The following is a 7,045-nucleotide window of genomic DNA, read 5'->3' on the forward strand; positions in this document are numbered from 1 at the left end:
GGAGGGGCACATGCCCCTCTGGACTAAGGTGGCACCAGTTGCCCATGACTGCACTGTAGGGAGAGGCTTGCAGAGAGGTGCTCCTTAGAGTAGCCTGTGGATCGTGACCCAAAAGTGGGTCACAAGAATATCTGAAAGGTCCGAACAAACTTTTAAAACTGGATTCTCCTTTAAAGAAGAAAAATGTGGGAAACTGGGCTTCCCCTTGCAGGTTGGCAGAGTTCCAGCCTGCTTGGGGCCCCCATGCCCTATGTACCTCCCCCCCACCCCACACACTGGGAGGCTTGAGCCTGGGTGGGAGGCAGCAAGTCAGGAGTGAGGGGCACTGGTAGGGCCAGTGGGTTGTTTTCTACTTAAACTATTTGTTGTGTCAGGACTAGCCATTGATGTTTACAAATGGGTCCTGGTACAAAAAAGTGTGAGAACCAGAGGGCAGATTTGCAGCAACTGAGCAGGTTGTACCCATACCTCTGACTGACATGTCGGGACTGTATCCTATTTACAATTTGCCACAATTTGTTATGCCTACAAAGTATTACTGAATCGAACTGACTTGCTTACTCAGTGAGACCAAATTTTTTCATTTGGGTTTTTGTCTAATTTTTGTTTTTACTGTCAAATAAATTATTGTTAGTCTTTTCATCATTATAGTGTGGCAAAGGGGAGGTAGAATAGATTGTGCTGGTAATTTTGCATTTCATTTCTACAAACTATTTTACTTCTCAAGGAAGCAACCTAAAAAGTAAAATATACACTCTTACTATACTGTAGAGAGACAGGAAGAAAGACGTACAGTAGGAAAAAAGAAATTTTGTGCATAGAGGGAGTAATATATACTGTTCTAGAGTAGGGATTTTGGAGCAGGGGGCTACTTTAATGGAGTTCAGCTCTGAGTGTGCACCTTTTCCAACCCAACCTGCCTCCCCACCAGCATAATCAGTGTTTCTTACACATAGTTCCAACCCCCATTTAGAAACACTCCAGCTGCCAAAACACTGCAGAAGCCCCCTGAATGCTGCAGAAGACCCTGACTCCATGTGCTGGATAAAATGGCTTGGGGACAGCAAGAGGGTGCATAGGTTGCCAATCTTTGTTCTAGAGAACAGGCTAGGCCAAAAGCCGAGTGTACTGTACTTAGTGCACAAAACCAGGCACGGAGGAAAAAAGACTGGTATTGATCATGGTATACAAACATAAAGAGAAAGAGGTATTGTTCTGTGCATCTAGACAAGCAGAGGAAGGTGCTGAGTTTTGTATATAAAAAGAAATTTATATAATGAATTTTGGGGCACTAATACGGTCAGTGAACACGTGCTGTGGTATGCATTTAGCGAAAGCTCAGTTAATTTCAGTTGTTACTGTTATTTATAAGGCTGAAAAAATTACCGTCTATACTGCAAGAGGTTGGATCATAAAACTCCTCCTTCACAGTCATCAGAGAAAAGACCTAAATCACCAGCTTTGTTTAGAATATTTCAAATGTATTATGATTACACACACAACTAGGTAAAGGTTCCCCCGCACACTGTCCTAATAGTTAAAAGAAAAAGCAAATGTACATTGAAAATGATAGAAGATTGTCAGTTATGATGGTTTCTTAGTCTAGTTCAAAGGAAAACTTATCAAAATACTTCACTCAGTTGTATATACCACCTGTCAGCTCTCCTCCCATTATCCAGATTATGGATCAAGTCAAAATTAACAACTTGTAAACACAAAGGATGCTTATTGGTAATGACACATACAGATTGAGAACTGAAGGCATCTCCACAGAAGAAAAATATAAAGTATTTTTGAAACAATGTCTTATCACAACACTCCATTGAAACATATGAATAGTTTTGACAAGAATGTCAGTCTGAATGGAAAGAAACTGCTATATATATATATTTACATTAAAGGATCAATTTGCACTTCTCAATTATGGAGCAAGATAGGACTCCTCAGACAGATTTGTTTCAAGACCATAAAAAGTAACAGAATCATTTACAAGGCAATATGGACATAATATAAGTCAGTGAGTGTCTTTCCACTTACTTTAAAAAGCTTTAGATCAGATATTCACGTATGTATGTCAGTGAAATAATGTGCTATCATCATAATCAAGATACTAAATACATAAATCCATGCTTGACAAACACCTCAAAGACAGACTCTTCACCTGAAGAGCATTTATTAAATTTACTGAGTGGGACAAAACAGTGCAATACAAATTTCACATGTATTAAATCTCATTTCCTTCTCTTTACCATTTATGAAAAATGCCATCTTATATTCTCTTTTTGGTTTAGTTCTTAAGCCTTTTGATTTTTCCTATCAAATATTTTAGGTCTTTAAGTTATTTTTGTTCTTTGATTACTCTTCCTTCAAGTACTAATCTCTTTATTCATTGCTTTTGACTATTTTAGTCACTAATTTTTAGTATTAAATCATCCATTTTTACCTTTTCTAGTTAAATTAAACTTCATCTATTATTTCTTTCTTTTATTCTGCTGCATTTAATGCCATTGTGATGGTAAACGTGTCTTCCTTTCAGCAATCAATTCTTCCTCTTCATTTATGACCAATCCTCTTTCTCCTGAAGATGAATAATTAGCCATATTAATTTTGTGGGTCATACTGCAGTGAAAAGGTATGCTCATATTGCTGTCACTGGTCTTCAGATTGTCTTAGTTCTTGAGGAACTGCTGGGGAAGTTTTATGACGTATCTGTAGAAGGATGTATTGATGGTGGGATTCTTTCTCACGTGGCAGTATGTTAGGGATATGGCAACTTCCTATTACTATCCAGATAAATGGGGATGGGGTGTTTTCTCACACGTATTCTCTTCCTCTGAAGGCTGCTCATGATTCTCAGGTAATTATTAGGACTTATTAAAGGGCTGAATGTAGGAGATTATTGATTGGATTCTGCTTCCACATGGTGCTGTATGAACATTTGGTGCCCCACAGCAGCTCCAAAAGCAGTAGGAAGGAACAGCAATAAAAAGAATAATCATACTTGTTACACAGCAGTTAGCCTCTCCTTTATTGATAATATACATGTTAACAATAAATGACTGCACAGCACAAATCCCTTTTTATAGAATATCAGACCAGACGGGATCATAAGGATCATCTAGTCCAGCATCCTTCTTCACTAATAATTCAAATAAAAATATGAAAGAGGACAGAAAACACAGACATGGAAAAAAATGCAGTGATACATTTCTGAACAAATACTATAGTCAAACAACAGATGACATCAGTGTTAGCAATGCAGTCCTTCCTAGAATCTCCCAGAGCTGCAAAGCAATCTCTAACGTAAAAAATCAAAATAGCACTGCAAATTAAGAGGCAAGAAACATTATCTGAGAGTGTTATGAACTAAGCAAGAAAATATGGAGAGTTCCAATAGCCACATACTGTTAATGTACCACTGGCACGACAAATAAATGTACATTCATAATATAATGATAAGGTGATGCCGTTTCCATAAATTGAAAGGCAACAAATTTAAAACTGGTGTGACGGGCTAGCTGGCAGTGACTTAGCCCAAGGGTTTTGGAAGGGCAAAAGATGATTGGAGGACTTGGGATTCCCTTTCCTCACCAATCAGGCCCCAGAGACTCACCCTCCATGTCCGCTAATTGGCCCCTTGGGTCACCTGGAGGGGGATAAAAGGGGCATTGCGGCTGACTCAGAAAAGAAACCAGCAAGGGACCACAAGAAAGGAGCTTCAAGGAGCTGGGATAGTGGGGTGGGAGTGGGAGCGGGAGCAGTTGCCCCAGAAGAGCCTGAAGGAGTGGAACTTGTAGGCAGCACTGGGGTCCTCAGCAGCACAGCATGTGGCTGGCAGGAGAGGCTCCCCAGATCCAGCAAGATCTGAGCAGTGACCTGAGAGGTTCCCAGCCCTGCTTCCAGCTCCTCCAATCGTGGTGAGGCATCTCAACATGAGGCTGGGGCTCCAGGAAGGTCAAGACCACTAGCAGCTTGGAGTGGTGGCTGTATGCCAGCTTTTCTACCTACTACGTGGGAGATCTGAGTTCAAGTCCCAGCTTTGGTGACTTGGGGTGAGTGAGCTAACAAGGAGAAATCCCTCTTGCAGTGGAAAAGGGCCATTGTGTTTTCCTCCTTTCTCCTCCTCCAGGTACCTAGGCCCTATATTCCTTGTAATTTGACATTTGGTATTTTGTGCCTTTTGTATTTCCCATAATACCAACCAGTATTGTTTGTTCTGCTGTTTTGTGTTTTACATTTTGGTTAGCCCTGTCTTTTGTCAACTGGATGAATATGTTTATGATTCTAAGTGTCTAACCTTTGTTGAATCCTGCCCCTTTGGGGCATTGTAGTGTCCCCTATACCCCCCTAGTTTATACTGGTTATGTTCCCGGTATTGTTCCCTCATTAAAAGGTATATGGTTAAGTCCCCATTGGTGGTCTAGCTCTGCTTTATAGGGGGAGGAGAGTCCCTACACCTCCCACAGCGCTTGTGCACCTGCTTTGATCCCTTCAATTGGAGAGGGGCTACCTCTTGGAGTACCACCCAGGTTACACTGGTATGAGAAAATACTTTTTAGTATAAAGCACAGTTAACTTATCCTACTAGGTATTATTGAAAATAAGTGTAGCAGGGTGTGACAGCCAGAACCAGAGGGATTAATAAGCAATAATGTGTGCCTCTTGGAGGCATTTGGTATTTTGCCTAAATAGGTAATATTAGTTAATATAAGCTTGTAAGTTTGCAAACGTAACTTGTCTGTCATAAGTTTAACCAGACTAATAAATTAACTGTTCATGGAACTGACTGGGCCCCAGAGGCAAAGCTGTAGCTGTGAGATTAGCTGGCCTAACGGTTTTTTGCTCAGGGTTCAGCCTTAGCGATAAAACCTAGATCTAACTGCTAGGCACACCCAAACACATTCCAGGAAGAGGTATCCCAAGAAAGCATATTCAACTGAAGCCTAAAAGGGGTTGGGATTTAGGCGGAGTGATGTCAATTTCAAACCTAAATGTGCTGCATCATAATTTGCTTATTGGATAAACCTGAGTCTGGGTAGTAACCTTTTGTGGTGATTTTGACACCTTTCAATCCCATAGGGTAACAGCTATAGGGCAAGATTGTGAGTGGCCCTGAGGCCAACATATTAGCATAAAACTAGGTATAAAAAACACATGCATCAGATAACCAGCAGGAAGGAGGGAACAGAACGGTCATTTCTGTCCCACGCCTGGACCCCGGACTCCCAGTGTGAGTAAGGATCGGATCCTGAGCAAGGGCCCTTCCCCGGTAAGCCCTCTGACAGCGTTGATCTTCAGGGACGCCTGACTTCGCTGGAACAACTTGGCGCACACTTGGCATTGAGGGACTATCGATAAGTTGCCAACCCATGTCTGTCTATTTGTTGTTTTGAACACCCCAGTGTGGCTAATACCCTCACAGTGCCCAGTTGGCCTGTGACAGATTGGTCTATCTGTTATTATTATCTGTTGTTATTATTTGACTATTAGCTCTTTTGTATTGCCTTATCTGCTTATCACATTTATCTTTCTGTTAACTAGTGTGTGTGTGTGTGTGTGTGTGTGAGCTATAATAAATTTGCCTTTATTTGACTCCCAACTTTGCCGCCTCGATCCAAATTGATACACTCACAGTGCCCAGCTGGCCTGTGACAGCAGGGTGCAAAGAAGAAAAAAGGATATTTTATAGGTAATGTGATCATTCAGAATTTCAATAGTAAAGATTACAAACAAAATCCAAGGATGATGGAAAGAATATGAACTATGCCTTGAAGCTTGAGGATTTATAAAATTCAGTTAAGTTTTGTTTTAAGAATCAACTTTCCTTATGGGCATGTTATTCCATAACTGTTCTGCATTATCTTTTCTTCTGAGCAGTTGATGCACACCACCATTGAAAACAAAATATGCAAGCAGCTTGACTGATCTTGTTCAGAATGGCTATCCTATATTTCTAAATGCTTTTCAGGTATTAATTATATGTTGACACAAATGAATCTACAGTTGTAGATAGTTTGAATAAAAAATCACTTTATCAAATGCATTCCTTGTTTCCTGTGATGCTATAATCCCTCTTGTCCACACAGTCATAGAATCCTAGAAAGAAGGGACCTGTAAGATCATCAAGTCTGGCCTCCTTCCTTGGGCAGGAGGTAATTGGACTCAAACAAGCTCAATGAGGTATTTGTCCAGCCTTCTCTTAAAGACTGCCAGAGATGGTGACTTCACCACCTCTGCTGGAAGTGTGTTCCAGTTTCTAGTTACCCGTATGGAAAAGAAGTTTTTCCTTATGTCCAGCCAAAACTTTTCCTTGACTAGATTGTGTCCATTGGTCCAAATCTTCCCTGGGTGGGGAGGGGGTGTGTTCTTTTCTGAAAAGTTGTTCTTCTAGATCCTGGTGTTCTCCCATGACATTTGTAGGTGACTGTCAAGTCTCCTCAGCCTTCTTTTGCTCAGGCTGAACAAACCCAGATCCCAAAGTCTCTCCTCATAGGGCCTGTCCCCCAGTCCTTTGATCATGTGGGTGGCCCTTCTCTGCACCCTTCCAAGCTTGTCCACACCCTTCTTGAAGTGCGGTGCCCAGAACTGGACACAGTACTCCAGCTGTGGCCTCACCAACGCCGAATAGATGGGGAGGAGCACCTCTCTGGATCTGTTAGCGACACATCTGCTGATGCATGCCAGAGTTCTATTTGCTCTGTTGATGACTTCATCACACTGGTGGCTCATATTCATCCTCTGGTCAATTGACACTCCTAGGTCCCTTTCAGATGCAGTGAGAACCAGTGGACCACCACCCATTGTATAGATATGGTGAGGGTTCTTCCTACCCAAATGAAGGACCCGGCATTTGTCCCTGTTGAACTTCATATGGTTTTGCTCAGTCCATAGGATCAGCCTGTAAAGGTCTTCCTGAATCCTTGACCTGTCCTCTGATGTGCCCACTTGTCCCCACCGCTTAGTATCATCTGCAGACTTAATCGTCTGCTCAAATTATGGTCCTTGAAAGTAGACAAGGCCCAAATTTCTAGTATGGAAAAAAAAA

The sequence above is a fragment of the Alligator sinensis genome, unplaced genomic scaffold (genome assembly GCF_000455745.1).
Source record: "Alligator sinensis unplaced genomic scaffold, ASM45574v1 scaffold30_1, whole genome shotgun sequence".
NCBI lineage: Eukaryota > Metazoa > Chordata > Crocodylia > Alligatoridae > Alligator > Alligator sinensis.